Source organism: Kogia breviceps, chromosome 12 (genome assembly GCF_026419965.1).
Source record: "Kogia breviceps isolate mKogBre1 chromosome 12, mKogBre1 haplotype 1, whole genome shotgun sequence".
Taxonomy (NCBI): domain Eukaryota; kingdom Metazoa; phylum Chordata; class Mammalia; order Artiodactyla; family Physeteridae; genus Kogia; species Kogia breviceps.
This window is the reverse complement of record NC_081321.1, coordinates 872,489-892,281: the sequence shown is the minus strand read 5'-3', so window position 1 is coordinate 892,281 and position 19,793 is coordinate 872,489. Positions and strand designations below refer to the sequence as shown.

The following is a 19,793-nucleotide window of genomic DNA, read 5'->3' as shown; positions in this document are numbered from 1 at the left end:
CGCTGGCAGGGAGGGCACAGGCGGGGCTGCGGCCCCACCCTCTGCATTTCCGGCGCATCCCGGGGGCCCACCAACCTCCTTGGACCTTTGCAGCTCTCAGCTCCTCCGAGCTATTGGAAGACGCTGGAAGAGCAAGGCGGGAAGCTCTGCGTCGTGGGCCCTGGGGAGGATCTTGGACCTGTCACCACGTGCCCCCACTCACCCCCACCCCCAGTTAAACAACCCGAGCCTGGCTACGGGCAGAGGACGTGAGCACACAGATTTATTTTGCGGGGGAGGAAAGCCAGGGTTGGCGGGAGGAAGCCCCACAAGGACACAGATCGGAAGGAGCCAGACCCCCCAGCGTCAGCCGGGCCAGGAGGTGGCGCCGGGTAGGCCCTTGAGCAAGTAGTGGTGGATGCTGTAGAAGAAGCCGGAGCAGAAGAGGATGATCACGATGGAAACGGTGCTGAGTGTGTAGATCGACACCCGCTTCTCTGTGGAGCCGCGGATGAGGCAGAAGAAGGGCCCGGGGCAGCTGGCAGTGCTGCAGCGGACGGCGGCCTGGCTGACCGGGGGCAGGCGCAGGTACCTGAGCAGGAACAGGAACACGCACTGCGCGCCCACCTGCAGCAGGAAGTACGGCAGGTACACAGCAGCAGCTTCTCCTGGGAGAAGCTGGGCACGGCCGTCTTCGGAGAGGGCACCTGCTCCCGGATGCCCACCACGGAGCCCTCCTCCACGTCCCCTGCCACCGGCCCCACCGACCTGGCCTTGATCTGCTTGTGCCGGACCTGGGCCGTGAAGAACCCCATGAGGAAGAAGAGCACCAGGAAGATGAAGAAGAAGAAATACCACAGCCCCACGGCCAGGCTGCTGACATTACTCTCAAAGCACTCGGCCAAGCGGCGGCAGGGGATGCTGCCATGGCACCAGAAGTCCTCGTGGATGAGGGCCCGGGGCATGGAGACCACGCACACCACCACTTCGTACACAGCGACGAAGCCGAAACACAGCTGCGGCCCCACCTAGTGGCCAGACTTGTCGCCAGTCACCGAGTGCAGCACAGAGATCAGGGCGGCCACCGCCACCCCAGCCATCACCTCGGACGCTCAGGGTCGGGAGGGCCCCGGCCGGCCTCGGGACGGGAGGGGAGAGAAAACGAGAGCAAAGGGGCAGGACGTGAGAGCACGTGCCGGGCGCCCAGGCACATCCCGGGAGTCCGCTCGAGTCGGACCACCACCAGCAGTGGCTTCACATCGTGACCACCGGTACCTGCACTCTTCCCTGGACGTGGTCCTGCCTCTCTCCACCCTCAGCCCAGGACAAAGGCTGCCCGCCTGGGGACACACCCAGCTGCTTATTATTCCACATGTAACTCTCATCTCTGCTTTGATAAGCCTCTGGAGGCCAGGAAATCACCCTGCTCACGTTTGCAATGCCCGTGTTGTCCAGCACAGACCATCGCTCACAAGGACGAACTAGACTTGATACAGCGATGAGGGAAGGAAGGAACGAAAAAGTGACTTCAGCAACTCTGGGTGTGTCTGGCTGTTCTGAAAGCCCCATGGCAATCTATACTTTGTATCTTTGCCAGGAAATTTCCTAAGACTGGAGCCAGAAGGAGTAGAGCACTCCTTTTACTTTCCTGCACCCTACCTCAGCTCCATCCACAACTCTCTGCAGGGTACCTATCAGCAGAATTTATCTATAATAATAACAAGGAAAAAAAATTTAAAAATAAAAATAACAAGGGACTTCCCTGGAGGTCCAGTGGTTAAGACACCATGCTTCCACTTCAAGGGGCCCGGGTTCGATCCCTGGTCGGGAGTAAGATACCACAAGCCACGTGGTGTGGCAGAAAAAGAAAAATTGATATAATAGTAATAAAACACAGACCACCTACGGACCGCCTACCGTTGGCCTATATAAGTGCCGGAGGTTTAGACACATCACCTTAACAGAAGAGGAAAATGCTTCACATCTTTATCAACTTAACTTGGGTAACTGTCAGGGTTTGTCCTCTTACATATGTTCATATAAACGACAGTGACCAGTTATTTAACTTGAAGTTTAGAGTATTTAACAAATGCCTTGGGTGTTTTTTCAATTGTGGTAAAATATACGTAACACAAAATTTACCATTTTGACCATTTTTACTGGCATTATGTGCATTCTCATTGTTGTGTAACCCTCACCACCACCCATCTCCAGAACTTCCTCATCTTCCCAAACAGAAGCTCTGTCCCCGTTAGACACTAGCTCCCCACCCCCTCCCCCCGCCCGTGGTAACCAACATCTACTTTCTGTCCCTATGAATTTGGCTATTCTAAGGACCTCCTTGAAGAAGAAAGATATAGTATCTGTCCTTTTGTGTCTGGCTTATGTCACTTAGCAAAGTGTCCTCAGGTGCATCCACATTGTAGCGTGTGTCATAATTTCCTTTTTCGAGGCTGAATAACGTTCCCATGTTCGGGTGGACCATACTGTGTTCATCTATTCATTCGTCCATGGACACCTGGGTTGCTTCGACCTTTGGGCTCTTGTGAATAACACTGCCATGAATGCAGGTGTGTAAATATGTTTGAGCCCTGCAATCAACTCTTGCAAGTACAGACCCAGAAGTAGAACTGCTGAATAATGCAGTTCTTTTTAATTTCTTTCTTTTTTTTGGCCATGCTGTGCAGCTTGTAGGATCTTAGTTCCCCAACCAGGGAGTGAACCGGGATCCTCGGCAGTGAAAGCACTGAGTCCTAACCACTGGACCGCCAGGGAATTCCCCAATTTTACATTTTTATCAGCAGTGTACAAGGATTCCAATTTCTCCACATCCTTGCCAACACTTGTCATTTTCTGGGTTTTTTTTAATGCTCTGTATTTTTATTGAAAAATTGTCACAGATAATGCTGAAGAGTCTATTTTTAAATTTATTTTATTTATTTTTGGCTGCATTGGGTCTTTGCTGCTGTGTGTGGGCTTTCTCTAGCTGAGGAGAGCGGGCACTACACTTCGTTGTGGTCTGTGGGCTTCTCATTGCGGTGGCTTCTCGTTGCGGAGCATGGGCTCTAGGCACACAGGCTTCAGTAGTTGTGGCGCACAGGCTCAGAAGTTGTGGCACACAGGCTCAGAAGTTGTGGCTCGCAGGGTCTAGAGTGCAGGCTCAGTAGTCGTGGTGCACAGACTCAGTAGTTGTGGCACACAGGCTCAGTAGTTGTGGCTCGTGGGCTCTAGAGCGCAGGCTCAGTAGTTGTGGTGCACAGGCTTAGTTGCTCTGCAGCATGTGGGATCTTCCCCGACCAGGGATCGAACCCCTGTCCCCTGCATTAGCAGGCAGATTCCTAACCACTGCGCAACCAGGGAAGCCCTGAAGAGTCTCTTTAAAAGGCACCTAAGACTTAGCAATGTTTCGAAGTCACCCCCCATATCAGGTCCCAGGCAAGGAGCCCACACGTGGGAAGCATGAGAGGCATCTGCCGAGGCGCTGGCACTGCTGGGGGACGGTGGTCGGGGGGTGGAGGTGAAGGGGCCAGCAGGGAGCACGTGGGGTGCTGCGCTGAGCCGACAGTCAGGCACTCACGGTCTCCCTTGATCCTTAGAGCAATCTCATGAGACGAACAGTCTCACTTTCCAGCTTCGAAAAGGGAGGCTCAGAACATTAACTCCCTCCAGGCAGACAGCCCAGCGCAGGGAGGCGCCGGAACCAGGACTGGGGAACCCAGAGCCCGGCCTTGGGACAAGCTCAGGGGAAGAAAGAGGACCCCATGTGGCCATACCTCACCTGCTGCTCCCGGGGGAAAAGTAAAGGCCGGGCTCCAGGCCCAGACCTCCTGGCCCCTCTTCCCTCGGGACGGCTTTGTGGCCTCAAATAAAGAGCCGAAGTCCAGCAACACGTGCCGACCGGTGACTAGGCCCACGGCAGAAGCTGACCTTCTGCAGGGACGGAGCCCGGCGGGACCACCTGCACCCCTGCTTCTGCGGCCACAGCGCCGAGGCCCCACCTGGCCTCCCCCTCCCCAGCGCCGGAGCCCATGGGACCCTCCTTCCCCCCAACCGCCCCGCTCCTGGGAATCTGCCCCCAGCTGCCCACTGGCCCCCACGGTGCCCACGAATCCCCGCGCTCGGAAAAGCAGGTGGAGGCGCCCTCAGGTCAGGACTCCTGGAGTTTAGAAGGGGGCGTGGGGTGGAGGGCCTGCTCTGGAAGTTGAGCTTCCACCAGCTCCTGGGTCCAGATGCCCCACGGGCTGAGCCTGGAGGGTCGACAAGGAGGGTCCGGAAGCTCCTCACCCCCATCGACCTCCAGGCCCCCCAGTCTCGTCTCACTGAAGCGCGGCACACAGGGCGCGACACACAGGGCGCGGCACACAGGGCGCGCGGCACACGGAGCGTGGGGCACACGGAGCGCGGCGCACAGGGCGCGCGGCGCACAGGGCGCGGGGCGCACAGGGCGCGGGGCACAGGGCGCGGGGCACACAGAGCGCGGGGCACACAGAGCGCGGCGCACACAGAGCGCGGGGCACACAGAGCGCGGCGCACAGGGCGCAGGGCACACAGAGCGCGGCGCACAGGGCGCAGGGCACACAGGGCGCGGCGCACAGGGCGCAGGGCACACAGGGCGCGGCGCACAGAGCGCGCGGCACACAGAGCGCAGCGAGAACCGCGCTCCTTCCCTCTGAGCCCAGGTCGCAGCCCCGCTGGCCTCCCCCGGCCTCGTGGACCAGCCCTCTCTCCCTGCATCCTCGGCTTCTGCCTCTGCAGAAGCCCCTCACGGCGCCCCCGTCCCCCGTCAACGCACTCTTCCCCCAGCCGAGCCCCCGCACGGAGAGCGCTGGCGTCTGGCGACTGCTCGGGCCGTCCCCACCGCTCACCTCTGGTCCCCTCCCCCCCTCCCAAGCAGCGAGTCAGTCTCCGTCTCCACTAGAAGACTGGTGTGCTTGCTTTGACCGAGCGACGAGAAGCGACGAGAATGACTAATTCACTGTCTTCTTTCGCCGGAAGTCCCGGCACTACACACTCAATTGCGGCGATCCCATTAGACTAGCTTCATGGCGTATTTATCTTCCTGTCCTGATACTTTCAATTCTAATTGTGTCTTTATGGTTTGATACCATAGGTCATATTGTAAGGTACCATAAGTTCTTTGGAGCTAAAATGTACAAAGAGGCAAGAAAAAAACCACCTGGATCAATTTGTGTTCAATCCAAAGAGTAATTTCAAAGGGAAGATTATGTCAATTCTGGTCAAAAATATGAGGAAAAAATGGTATGCAGTGATTCAGCTCTAAAGCCTCGGTGCCGGCGTGAAGTGGATCTCACCCAACGCTCATCGAGTGTGTGAATGGAAAACACAGCACCAAGGGAGGAAACACCACAAAACCTTGTATGGTCAATAAACACAGCACGCCGGCCGCCGGCCGCTGCAAACGGGGACGGACAGGCCCTGGAACGGTGGAGAGGCAGGCCGACTTGCTTCTTCTTTACTCATTTCACTATACGACGTGAATAAAAACTGGAGTGGGGTATGGCCCAGAGCGCTACACTCTGGTGTTTAACTCGGTGGAAGGTGCGGTTTGGTGATCTAGTGCTGGAAACCAAACCATTTCAAAACTGAGTGACTCAGAACAGCGCTGACATTTATTTCTAACAACTCTCTGCATCAAAAGCCTGGGCAGGGCCAGCTGGCTGTTGTTCTGTCCCGACTGGGGTCAGCAGGGGTCAGCTGGGGTCAGCAGGGCCGAGCGGGATGGTCACGCGCGTGGCACGTGCCCGGCCCCCGCCTAGCCTCTCCCTGCACGTCCTCGCCAGCCTCAGGGCCATCTCCAGCCTCGCTCCTGCCGGGCAGTGGGCTCCTCGCACAGTATCACAGGGGGAACCACTGTGAGGGGGCCCTCGGCAGCCACACAATGTCACCTCTGTCACCTGGGACTCGAGGGGACGGAAACAGCCCCACCTGCTGACGAGAGGAGAGGCAGGGTCTCCTTGCAGAAATCCCGCAGGACGGGGACACAGCTGCGGTGGTCTTGGGACAACAGTCTGCCGTGGGAACGATGTTTTGTTCCCAGGGCCGCCCTGGCCCGGCGCCCCTGCTTCCCGGGCAGCTGCCGGGGAGATGCCAAGGACGGTGGCACAGAAGCCCCGCGTGCTCGCTTAATCATCTCGGTTGAAGTGACTGCCAGCGTCGCGGCGGGTGCCGGGGTAATGAGCTGGGGAAGGCGGGACCTCCACGAGGGGCCCCACGAGGCGCCGCGGACCCGACCTGCCCACCGTGGGCCCTGGACCTTGACCCCCGTGCCCCCCGCAGGAGCCCCTCCTGACCCATCTCCCTCTCTCTCTCTCTCTTTCTCTATCATATTACTTGGAGGTTCTACTTCTTTCACTTGGAATTTACTAAAGATGATTTTTTAGTGCAGTTAATCTTTGTGGTAAAATATACATCACATAAAATTCACCATTTTGACCATTTTTAAGCGTACAGTTCAACGGCATTTAGTACATTCGTGTGTTGTGCAACCAACGCCACCATCCGTCTCCAGACCTTTCTCATCCTCCCAAACGAACCGTCTACACCCACTAAATGCTAACGCCCCATCTCCTCCCGACCCCAGCCCCTGGCAGCCACCCTTTACCTTCTGTTTTAATACATCTGACTACCCTAGGAAGCTCGCATAAGAGGGATAAGACAGTATCTGTCCTTCAGCGACCGGCGTATTTCACCGAGCAGCACGTCCTCGAGGTTCACCCGTGTTGTGGCAGGTGTCTGAATTTCCTTCTTTTTAACGGCTGAATACTATTCCACTGTGTGGATGGACCACCCTGTGTTTACCCATTTACCCACCAACAGAGCCTTGGGTGGCCGCTACCTTTGGGCCGTTGTGAGAGTAGCGCTGCTATGAACACAGGTGTAAAAATATTAAAAATGGTTTTTTTAAAGGATAATTAATTCAACCACTGTTTCCTGAGCACCTACTATGTGCCAGACGCCGGGCTACGTGCTGGGGCCACGACCGCATAGAAGGCCCTGGACGTGGTCAGCCGTCTCCCAGAGCCTCCTGCCCGCAGGGGAGACAGGATACGGATGATTCCAACACGGGGTCAACCGTTAGGATGGGAGGAATGGGGACCCGCGAGCACACAGGCCGGGCGCCCAGCCCGATCTCCAGAGAAGGCATTCTCAGTGGGGTCACTCGGAACCTAAGACCTGAAAGTGAGCCTGGGGGACCCTGTCCTGTGCTGGTCCTGGTGGTGATCTGGCTGCAGCAGTGCCCCGAGATGGGCATCGACCCTCCCGGGAGCTGGGCAGCCCTAGGACCATGACGTACGTGTGAGCCCCGACTGGGAACCCTCAAAGCTGCTCAGCAACAGGAAACAATCACACTCAGGACACTAGACCATCAGACAGATACAAGACCGGCCAAGTAGCATCACTGGGTAAACAGAGGCTCTGCAGGGAAGACGCACCACACGCCCCAACCTTCCTGGGGCTGAAGGTCCAGGAGTGGCTTGGCCACCGCAGCCCTGACAGACAGGATGTTCCCTAGAGATTTTGCAACACAGAAGGTCTGGGTTCCTGGTGTCTTTTAGCCTAAAAACGGTATGAAAAGCCTCTGCTTCTGGGAGGCCCTTACCTGAAGAGTCCCCGCTGTGCAGACTTCTCACGATGAGGAGCCTCAGGTTTGACTCCACAAGGAACAAGGATGCCCCAGGTACCAGGTCTGAGTGCAGTGACTAGAACCTTGACTTCATATGTCCTGTCCACACCTCGTTGGCTGGTTCCAACCTGAGAAAGAACAAAGGAAAAGGAAGGAAGGGACGGAAGGAAGGAGGAACCTCAGCTGGGACCCCGCACGCGAGCCGACGCTGGGGTGACGCAACGTCTGGGGGCACGTTCATGCAGATGCCAGGGCTCGTGGCGTCTCCCGGAGCCGCGCCCAGGTCGGCCCTGCGCTCGGTGACTCCAAGTGCCAGCGTCACAACCCCGAACCAGGAGACTGGAGCACTCAGCCAGCGAGCGTCCCCACGGCCAGCCTCGAACCCAGGCCGAGCAGAGAAGGAAGAGGGGCCAGAGGGGCCATGAGACGGAGGGCAAGAGGAGGTTCTAGGGACTGAGGCTCCCAGGAGGTCCAAGAGAGGGGCGTGGGTGGTACGAGGGAGCGGGAAGCACTCTGCAAATCCAAACCACAGTGAGGTGCCCCCTCACCCCTGCGAGAACGGCCACCATCACAAAGACCACAAATAATAAATGCTGGAGAGGGTGTGGAGAAAAGGGGACCCTCCCGCACTGTTGGTGGGATTGTATATTGGTGCAGCCACTATGGAGAACAGCATGGAGGTTCCTCAGAAAATTAAAAATAGAACTAACATATAATCCAGCAGTTCCACTTCTGGGTGTTTATCCCAAGAAAATGAAAATACTAATTCGAAAAGTTACATGCACCCCAATGTTCACGGCAGCACTATTTACAGTAGCCAAGACGTGAAGCAACCTAAGTGTCCATCAACAGATGAACGGATATAGAAAATGTGATACATATATATATATATATATATACAATGGACTACTCCTCGGCCATAAAAAAGAATGAAATTTTACCATTTGCAAAAACATGAATAGACCTGGAGGACCTTATGCTAAAGTGAAATAAGTTAGAGAAAGACAAATACCGTATGTTATCACTTATGTGTGGAATTTAAAAGATAAAAAAAATGAATGAATATAACAACACATGAAACCAAGCAGGACCCTGTGGGGCTTTCTCAGGGACAAACCCCTCCACCCGTGTCCCCTGCTTCTTGTCTATAGAGAAGCCTTAGCCTCTTAGGCCTTCCCTGCATTCCAAAGAACAAATTTAATCAGAGAAGTGAGAAAACGCAGGAACAAAGAATAGTGCTCAAGCAAGACAAAATAATAATAGTTTAGCCATTAAACAAAGTCATGGACCTTTAGTTCCTTCTCAGGGGCTGTAGAGGATATTCTGAGTCATATCCTTGAGCTGTTTTGCAGATACTGAAACCCGCACCAGGCAGGAGAAGTTAACTGTCTGCTGCCCACAAGCACGTAGACCCCAAACCAGTTGGAACCAGAAGGTTGATGATGCCGACTCCTGATGACCTCACCACCAGCCAATCAGAGGAGTGTCCATGAGCTGATCACGGCTCCTGCACCCCTCACCTCTAAGGTTGCCTTTAAAAACCCTTCCCTTGGGGCTTCCCTGGTGGCGCAGTGGTTGAGAGTCCGCCTGCTGATGCAGGGGACGTGGGTTCGGGCCCCGGTCCTGGAGGATCCCACGTGCCGCGGAGCGGCTGGGCCCGTGAGCCATGGCCGCTGAGCCTGCGCGTCCGGAGCCTGTGCTCCGCAGCGGGAGAGGCCACGGCAGTGAGAGGCCCGCGTACCGCCAAATAAATACATAAAAATAAAATAAAAATAAAAACCCTTCCCTGAAAGCCAAAGGGGAGTTTGGGTCTTTTGAGCCTGAGCTGCCCATTCTCCTTGCTTGGCAGCACGTTGGACGCCTGCAGTAAACGCTGGACTTTGCTTCACCACACCCCACAAGAGCCCAGCAGATTGACTTTCCTGCACTCGACAAGGACTCAGGTTTGGTTCAGGAACAAAGAGACTCACAGATACAGTGAAGAAACCAGTGGTTACCAGGGGGAGAGGAAAGTGGGGAGGGGCAAGGTAGGGGGAGGGGATGAAGAGGTACAAACGACTATGTATAAAGCAGGTAAAAAGCTCCAAGGATATATTGTACGGCACAGGGAAATATAGTCACCACGTTGTAATAACTTTAAATTGAGTATAATCTATTAAAATATTGAAACACTATGTTGTACACCTGCAACTAACATAATATTGTAAATCAACTACACCTCAGTAAAAAAAAAAAAAAAAAAAAAACCTGGTTATTTATATTTAATTCTTGTGCAAGCAAACCACAGCTAGGTGGCCTTGGGGCAATCACTTAACCTCTGCAGACTTGTTTGCGGGTCTATAAAATCCCCACGTCACAGGTGGTCGTGGAGCCCTGCCAGGCCGGCCTGGGGTCTGCACTCAGCAAACACGGTTTCCCCCCTCCCCTCCCACCTGGGCCTCAGATTTCCCGAGCTCATCTGTCAAGCTGCCCTGTGCAAACGCAGAACTGAGGTCCTAGGGGCCTGAGATGAGCCCGTGAGGCTGAGAGCACAGAACGCAGGTGCTGGGGGGCCGAGCTCCAGCCGGCCCTGCCCTGAGGGTCACCCTGCCCCCTCCAGCCAGCGCCCCAGCACTTGCTTTCCGAGGGTGACTGAGGCATCATCTTCAAGTCTGCCCCATGGGACCCCTACTTCCTGACACCCACATCCTCCCTGAGATCTGACTTCTGTCTCCCACCCCGCTCAGGCGGCGCTTTCACAGCTCACCTGGAGTCTCCCATGTTCTCCATCCCAGGTCTTTCTTTGTCTGGCGCCTCAGGCAGGGGTGGGCTCACGACTGACAAATGTTCATGAAATTAAGTCTCTCTTCTCAGCTGGTCACCAGGGCAGCCAGGTGATTGGACTCAGCAGGGGTTATAGGGAGACAAACTTGGCGGTGGTTACACAGCTTGTACCCTTTAAATGGGTACATCGTACGGTATGTGAATATATCTCTACAAAGCTGTCCAAAATAAGCAAAAGAAATAATACAAAACCTGACCTCATGGCCTCCTGATGTGATGTCTTATGAAATAGACAGCATTCCCTGGGCATTGCTCTTGCCAAAACGTCTACCCTGTATCAAATCGAGCCTTTGGACCTCGCTCCCAGTCTACAGGAAGTACAGGGAATAGAAAAAATCATGCAGAGAGACACCACCAGGGAACTGCCAGGCAAATAGAAAAATGTGGAATATTCAATGTCATTGAAAAAACAAAAACGGCAAAGGAAATATTCTAGATTTAAAAAGACATGACAGGGACTTCCCTGGTGGCCCAGTGGTAGAGAATCTGCCTTCCAATACAGGGGACCAGGGTTCGATCCCTGGTTGGGGAACACAGACTACAGGGCCCACGCACCCTGGAGCTCGTGCGCCACAACTAGAGAGGAAAAAAAAAAAAAAAAAAAACCCTGCACGCCACAACTAGAGAGAAGCCCGTGCGCCGCAAGAGAGATCCCACATGCCTCAACGAAGATCCCGCATGCTACAGCTAAGACCTGACACAGCCAAATAAATAAATAAATTTTTTTTTAAAAAGACATGACATAACCTCATGCAGTGTGTAAAACTTAAGTGAGCCCTACTTTAAGAAAAGCAACTGTGAAAACATTTGGGGCACAATTGGGGGAATTTGAATACGAACTGAACTTTAGGGGGCTCATGTTAATTTTCTTCGATGTAATAAAGGCATTTTGTTTAGGTAAGCTGTCCTTCCTCTTAGGGGATGCTTGCTGAAATATTTTGGGGTCAAGTATCATGATATCTACAACTTTCAAATGTTTCTGAGACGCACATACCCACGTGCACAGACACAGGGAATGCAAACATGACAAGGGGTTCGTAACGACTGAACTGAGGGGGTGGGCACGTGGGTTTCGTTGTACTATTTTCACGTTTGAAATGTTATAACAGAGTTCCTTCATTTCTTCCTTTCTGTGTCCACTACCACCACCCTAAATATCAATAGCTCATTATCTCTTAGGTGGACTGAGGCACATGAGACATGTAACCAGGTACCCATCCTTCTCTAGGGTGTTTTGCCTTGTCTCTCCTAACCATGAGCCATTCAGCCTGTGCTAGGTGCCCCCAGCGGCCTGTGGACACTGCTCTTAACATGGGTTAATGGATGGATAGATAGATGACGGATGGATGGATGGGTGGATGGATGGGTGGATAGAGAGATGACGGATGGATGGATGGGTGGATGGATGGATGGATGGATGGATGTGTGGTGGATGGATGGATGGGTGGATGGATGGATGAATAGCTAGATGGGTGGATGGGTGGATGGATAGAGAGATGATGGATGGATGAGTGGATGAACAAAAAAGCCAGTGACTAAACAGGTCCTCTGGCACTCAGGCCCCGCTCCCGCGATCCACCTCACATGCGCTGCCAATGAGTCTGCTGAGTCAGAATTGTGCTGGTGCCACCCCCTTGCTCAGCACACCCCAAAGCCTTCTCACAGCCCAGGGATGTAAGCAGCCTGACCCTCCTGCTACCACTCCTCTACAATCCAGTCCCCCTGGCTGCAGGCCCAGGAAGACTCTATGCCTCTCCTTTCAATGATTCCTTTGCCTAAAACGCCCTCCTCTCCTGTGCACCCTCTTTTCTCAACGACAGCCATTTCATCAAAATCCTTTCAGATTCCAACAGATGGGACCTCCCTCATCCCCCCTTCTGACACCACTTTGACTGTGAAATGGTCTATATTTTAAAATTTTAACCTTAGCAGCTAACAACAGAGTTCTTTAAAAGTTATTTAACATCTACATTTTAGGAAAATATGTTAATGAGCTTGATTCCTTGGGTTTCCAAGGGGTTTCAAGCTATAGCCATGAAAGTAACGTGGCTTACTTTCTCAAGGTCATCAAACTCCTGACAAGACAGAATTCCATTTCTTGCCAACAAAACTGTCCTAAGCACTTACGTTCCTTCTCTAGATCTTGTCTTAATTTTTAAATTCCACAAAACAAATTATCTTAAAAATCTGAACACTCATTACAAAAGTAATTCGATTTTTAAACACATTTTAAATTATACAAATCTATTATCATTTGACTCTTTACATCATTCAAAACAAATCACAAGACTAATATCAAATCCTCTTAAATGTTTCAAATTAATATCACAAGTATAACACATCAGATCCTCTAACATGACATTCTCCTAAATATTTCAAATGCCGGAATTCCCTGGTGGCCCAGCGGTTAAGAATCCACCTGCCAATGCAAGGGACACGGGTTCGATCCCTGGTCCGGGAAGATCCCACATGCCGTGGAGCAACTAAGTCCATGCACCACAACTACTTATACTGCTCTCTAGAGCCTGTGAGCCACAACTACTGAGGCCGCGTGCTGCAACTACTGAAGCCCATGTGCCTAGAGCCCACGCTCTGCAACAAGAGAAGCCACTGCAATGAGAAGCCCGTGCACTGCAACGAAGAGTAGCCTCCACTCACCGCAAATAGAGAAAGCCTGTGCTCAGCAATGAAGACCCAACACAGCCAAATAAATAAATTAAATTAAAAACATTTCAAATGCCTTAAGAAACAAATAATACATTCAAATTACCATGATGATTTCACATTTTTTTCTCTAAACCTAGTACAAAGTAGTAACACCATGGATTTGGTGCACGTTTTCTTATGCCTCTGCTTATTTCTATACCTTTAGAGCAGTGTGTCTACACTTACCACTGTAAGGAGATGAGAATTACCATTACTCTAGAATCATCCTGCCTGCTCAAGGCTGCCAAAATTAGAAGGAAAGATAATAGGACGCCCAGTTACATTTGAGTCTCAGGTAATTATTTAGTATAAGTATGCCCCAACTATTGCACTGGCAAACACTTGTCCTAATAAATTATTAACTGAAATTTTCTATCTGAAATTCCATTGTAACTGGGCGTTCTGTATTTTGTCTGGCAATTCTATTCATAACCCTTCCCAGGCAATCCTGGATCCCTGTCCTCTGCATGCAACCACTGGTCTGATCTTTTTTTTTTTGCCACCGTAAATCAGTTTTGCCTGCTATCAACTATTCCACTTTATAAATTGGAATCATAAAGTGTATGCTCTTTTGTGAAAGATTTCTTTCCCCAACATAGCATTTGTGATATTCATTCATGCTCTTGTGTCTAATAATAGTTTGCACATTTTATAAATATACCACTATTATCTATTCTCCTATTGATGTATACCTGGGCTGTTTCCAGTTTGGGGCTATTATAAATAAAGCTTCTATGAACTTGTTTATACAAGTCTTTTTGTGGACGTATACTTTTTATCTCTCTTGGGTAAACACCTAAGAACGGAATAGCTAGATCACAGAGTAGTTGTAGGTTTAGTTTTCTAAGAAAATGCTAGAACTCTTTCTAAAATAACTACAAAATTTTACATTCCCACCAACAATGTATGAAAATTCTGGTTGTACCAGATCTTTGCCAACATTTGGCATTGTCAGAGTTCTTAACTTCAGCCATTCTGGTAGGTGCGTAGCTCTACGTTTCATTGTGGATTTAATTTGCATTTCCCTAATGAATAATGATGATAAGCCCCTTTTCTTGTGCCTACTGGCTACACATATACATTAATTTATAAAGTGTCTATTGTCTATTTGTTAAAATTGAGTTGTTTGTCTCTTTACTATTGAATTAAGGATTTCTTTATATATTCTGAATATCAGTTCTTTGTCAGATGTTTGTCTTGCAAAATATTTTTTCCCTATGTCTATGTCTTGTCTTCTCATTTTTTTAACAGTGTGTTTGATGAACAGAAGTTTTTAATTTTTATGAAGTCTAATTTATCACTTATTCTTTCATGGTTATTACTTTCTGTGTCTAAGAAAACTTAATCTATTCCCAAGTCACATAGATAGTCTCCTATGTTTTTTTCTGGGGGCTTTAGAATTTTAGCTTTTATCCTTAGACCTGTGGTCCATCTTGAATTAATTTCTGTGAATGGTGTGAGGCAGAGATAAAGGTTCATTTTTTTCTGTAAGGATACCTGGCTGTTCCAGTACTCTTTGTTTAAAAAAACAAAAAGAAACAAACAAACAAGCAAAACTGTCCTTTTCTCATTGAATTGCTCTGGCACCTCATCAAAAACCAAGTGCCCACATAACTGTGCCTTTCCTTCTGGAAGCTCCTTTTGCTCCACTGATTTATTTGTTGATCCTTATGCCAATACCACCCAGTTTTGATTACTGGATCTTTAGAAAAAGCCTGGGGAATTCCCTGGTGGTCCAGTGGTTAGGATTCTGGGCTTTCAGTGCCGGGGCCCTGGGTTGAATCCCTGGCCGGGGAACTAAGATCTGGCAAGCTGTGCGGCACGGCCGAAAATTTAAAAATAAAAATTAAAAAATTGTATTGTTAACATATGTTCCCCAACTCTATTCTTTTCCAAGGCAGCTTAGTCCTTTGCGTTTCCACGTAAAGTTTAGAATCAGCTTGTCAATTCCCATGAAAAAGCCTGGAGGCTTTTGATTGAGAAATATTCTGCAAACATTTTTACACTCTGCTGCCTTCTCAGTGACCACACCGCCTAGTAGCCGCGCCACAGAGGTCTGCACCCCCCCACCGCCTCCCTCACCTTCACCGGCATCACTTCTCACTCTTTTGATTCGTCTTTGCTCAATTTCTCCCAACATTATTTCTGCTGCACCATCTACATCCCTCTCCTCTCTTCCTTCAAGTTTCAACGTTCCCTTTTTAAAAACATGACCATTATTCCTGGATGTGAAGACTCCCCGCTCTGGGAACCCCAGTCCAAGAGGACAGAACTTCAAAGGCCTTTACGAGGCTCACAGCCCCCTTCCCGGCTCTCTCCCTGAGCTCTGCCCCGGGCTCACTGTTACCTCAAGGCAGCAATTTACTCCATAGAGCCTCAGTTTACTTAACATTAAGTGAAAAGATCAGACTAAATCCATGGTGTGGTTTTGCTGTGGTGATGGTCTGGTTTGGTTTGGTTAGGTTAATTCCAAAACTCCTTCAAGAATCTCATGAAGTTTATGAACTCTTTATCCAGGGAAAAGCACATTCACCAATAAACATTTGGCAAATCATTTCCAAGAGTTTACAAACTTCCTACAGACTATCCACGGACTTCAGTTTAACAATCCCTGGGGCTAAATGCCTTTTTATTTTTCCAATGGCTCTCTCTGGTTCTAAATCTTCTTAGAAATGGAAACAGAAAAGTAGCAATTTCCATCCTTGCTAAAACATACCCCCAAGAATGGTGCTGACATTCCTCACCACATATTCTGATGGCCAGGATTCTGGAAAATCCCTGTGCTATGAAGATAAGCGATTTAGGCAAGAAAGCCCCATATAGCTGTTTATTTGCCTCCCGGAAATGAAAGCTAATCATTTGTAGAATCTGATGGACCTCTCCCCTCAGGTAATCTCTCTCCATCTTTCAATTTGTTCCATAAAATGTTTAGCAATTTGGAAATTCAGCTTTTGCTAAATTTCGTTGGGGCTGTTGTGCTGAATTTAAATAGACACGTTGTAAATAAAATCATGTTGAAATCTTTTAAAATTAAACAATTAAATTGAACAAGTTGAGTAAAGTAGGAATTCTATAAAAACATCGTTGTAAAATCTTTCAAAAGTATAACTTTTTCTAGCTCTATCACTGAAACTGATCCACAGGAAAATCACCAATTCAGACTCATGGAACAATTTGGTAATGCTGACCTTAAAAATAAAACGGTTATTTTTCCTGCTAAAATGGGTTTATTCAGGAATAGCAAAGGACTTGTAATTTGGAAGAAGGAAGCTATAGCAAAAGCCATAGGCAAATCCAATGGAGGAGAGGAATGAAACATTTATAAAGAAAAAGGAGGCAGTTGGGACGGGTTGTTTGAACAAAAGTCCTCTGAAGAAAAGTGAGAGTCCAAGGTGATGATGCATCGGCCCTCACTGGCTGAGCTGCCAGGTGATTTCATATAGGGGATGCAATGCACGTCTTTTCCTGTTGGGGGCTGTGACTGATGATTCTTTCCCATAATTGACCTCAAGTGGTACCTGCGTGAGAGCTCTCCCTTCCGTCCTCCCAACTCTATTTTAGTGAGGTTTCCCTTTACTTATTTTCACGATATGCAGCCCTAGGACCCTGAATGGGGTCTCTAATACACCACTAAAAGAAACAAAGCTTGGTGAAAGGTAGCTAATTCCGTACCTTGTTGCCCGAAATACCTTATTCCTGGAAAGCAAGATGCTTTCCAACCATCTGGTGGCACTGAGAACACAAGGACAAACTCAAAGGATTGTCAACTGGCCGAGATGTTACGATCTGAACACTAAAGAGGAAATAATCATTATATTTCATTGGAACAAATCTGAGAAAAATCATGAGCCTGTAATGGTATTCCAGAAGGGGGAAAACATCAAATGTACTAGAAGGAAGTTTCAAGTCATGAAAAAGATGATTATGTAGGATATATTCATGATGATCATGTTATTGATATTAATTGTATTGAAATATAGTCGACAATATTGTAACAACTTTGTGGTGACGGATGGTAACCGCTCTTCCTGTGGTGACCATAACGTATAAAAATGGAGACTCACTACGTTGCACACCTGAAACTAATACAATATTGTAAATCAACTATATTTCAATTAAAAAGGGGGACTTTAGCTTACAATGGTGATGCTTTCCACTGGCTGAAATACAGTAACTGTGGCACAAAGCAGCACCGTACCCTGAGAACCGTGTAGAGTCTGCCGCAATTAGGACAGGCTACACCTTAGAATCACCTGGGAAACGAAAAAACACTTATGAGCAGACCCCCCCCGCCCAGACCAACTGAATCAGTGTGGAGAGGGCGGGGCAGCACCCTGTGATCCTAACACGTCCCCGAGGGATTTCAAAGGCACGCCCCCTTTCCAAGGGGCGCAGCTGCATAGGCCGCTGGGAGCCTGGGAGCAGGGCCGGCAAACTGGGGCCTTGTTCCAAATCTGGCCACCAGAGGAGCTGAGATGGTTTTTACACTTCTAAGTGGTTGGGGGAAGATATCCAAAAAAAGAGGAATAATACCTTTGGGACACATGAAAAGTACATGAAATTCAAACATCATTCTCCGTAAGTAACATTTTCTTGGAACATAGCCACAATCCTGCGTTTACCTAGTGTCTCTGGCGGCTTTGGGGGTGTAGGGCAGAGTCAAATATATGGCTGCAAAGCCCAAAACATCTACTCTCGGACCCTTTGCAGAAAGGGCTTGCTGACCCCAGCTTGAAGGGAGCGGGTCTCCAGAGCCCAGCGCCCCTGTGTTGTCTTCCAAGAACTTACCCATCTGGGAAGGTGCCAGAGGTCGAGGGTCAGGTGCGGGGAGATCCTCCTCCTTTCCCACCTCTTCTTCCTACCTGCCCTTCTCTCACTTTCAAAAGAGAGGGAGGCCTCTCACCAGCCCCGGGGCATAAAAGCCTCCTAAGCAAAGGAACAATTCCAAATACCCGGGGGTAGTCAGACTCCGATGACACATTTTCCAGTCAGGAGGGTTCCAAATATTGCTTTACCAAAACTGAAAAGGACTCCATCAAGTTTCCAGCTGCCAAATCATTAAAAATATTTGGTGACAGAGATCTTGGCCGGCACGTAGCCGTGGAGAAGCTGTGGACGGACGTCTGAGGTGAGACGGCTTAAAAATGGCGGAAGAGTAAGACGCGGAGATCACCTTCCTCCCCACAGAGACATCAGAAATACATCTACACGTGGAACTTCTCCTATAGAACACCCACCGAACGCTGGCAGAAGACCTCAGACCTCCCAAAAGGCAACAAACTCCCCACGTACCTGGGTAGGGCAAAAGAAAAAAGTATAAACAGAGACAAAAGAATAGGGCCGGGACCTGCACCAGCGGGAGGGAGCCGTGAAGGAGGAAAGGTTCCCACACACTAGAAGCCCCTTCGCGGGCGGAGACTGCGGGTGGCGGAGGGGGAAGCTCCGGAGCCGCGGAGGAGAGCGCAGCCACAGGGTGCGGAGGGCAAAGCGGAGAGATTCCTGCACCAGACGATCGGTGCCGACCGGCACTCACCAGCCCGAGAGGCTCGTCTGCTCACCCGCCGGGGCGGGCGGGGCTGGGAGCTGAAGCTCGGGCTACGGAAGCCGGGAGAGGACTGGCGGCGTGAACACAGCCTGAAGGGGTTAGCGCGCCACGGCTGGCCGGGAGGGAGTCTGGGAGAAGTCTGAGGCTGCCGAAGAGGCAGGTGACCTTTTCTTCCCTCTTTGATTCCTGGGCGCGAGGAGAGGGGATTAAGCGCGCCGCTTAAAGGAGCCCCAGAAACGGGCGCGGAGCTACCGAAGAGACAGGAGACTTTTTCTTGCCTCTTTGCTTCCTCGGGCGCGAGGAGAGGGGATTAAGAGCACCGCGTAAAGGAGCTCCAGAAATGGGTGCGAGCCGCGGCTGTCGGCACGGACAGTAGAGACGGGTGTGGGACGCTAAGGTTGCTGCTGCCGCCACCAAGAGGCATGTGTGTGAGCACAGGTCACTCTCCACACCAGCCCTCCCAGGAGCCCGTGCAGCCCGCCACTGCCGGGGTCCCGGGATCCAGGGACAGCTTCCCCAGGAGAGCGCGCGGCGCGCCTCGGGCCGGTGCAGCGTCACGCCGGCCTCTGCCGCCGCGGACTCGCCCCGCCCCCATGCCACTCCCTCCCCCCAGCCTGAGTGAGCCGGAGCCCCCCAATCAGCTGCTCCTTTAACCCCGTCCTGTCTGAGCAAAGGGCTGAGGCCCTCAGACGACCTACACGCAGAGGCGGGACCAAGTCCAAAGCTGAACCCCAGGAGCTGTGCGAACAGAGAGGAGAGGGGGAGGTCTCTCCCAGCAGCCTCAGAAGCGGCGGATTAAAGCTCCACAATCAACTTGAAGTGCCCTGCATTTGTGGAAAACCTGAATAGACAACTAATCATCCCAAGTTGAGGAGGTGGACTTTGGGAGCAAGATATACTATTATTTTCCCCTTTTTTTCTTTTTGTGAGTGTGTATGTGTGTGCTGCTGTGTGAGATTTTGTCTGTATAGCTTTGCTTTCACCATTTGTCCTAGGGTTAGACCGACCCGTTTTTCTGTTTTTTTTTTTAAATATAAATTTTTCTTCTTAATAATTATTTTTTATTTTAATAACTATACTTTATTCTACTTTGTC

The 19,793-nt window shown here is 50.5% G+C and overlaps 1 long non-coding RNA gene across 1 annotated transcript in view; it reads right to left on the bottom strand.

Moving 5' to 3' along the window:
* The window catches only part of LOC136792238 (uncharacterized), a 33,839-nt gene that overhangs the window by 6,557 nt on the left and 7,489 nt on the right, over positions 1-19,793 (bottom strand). The window contains exon 2 of the long non-coding RNA XR_010835724.1: positions 7,601-7,752. This is a non-coding gene — a long non-coding RNA (uncharacterized lncRNA). The remainder of the gene's footprint in view (positions 1-7,600; positions 7,753-19,793) is intronic.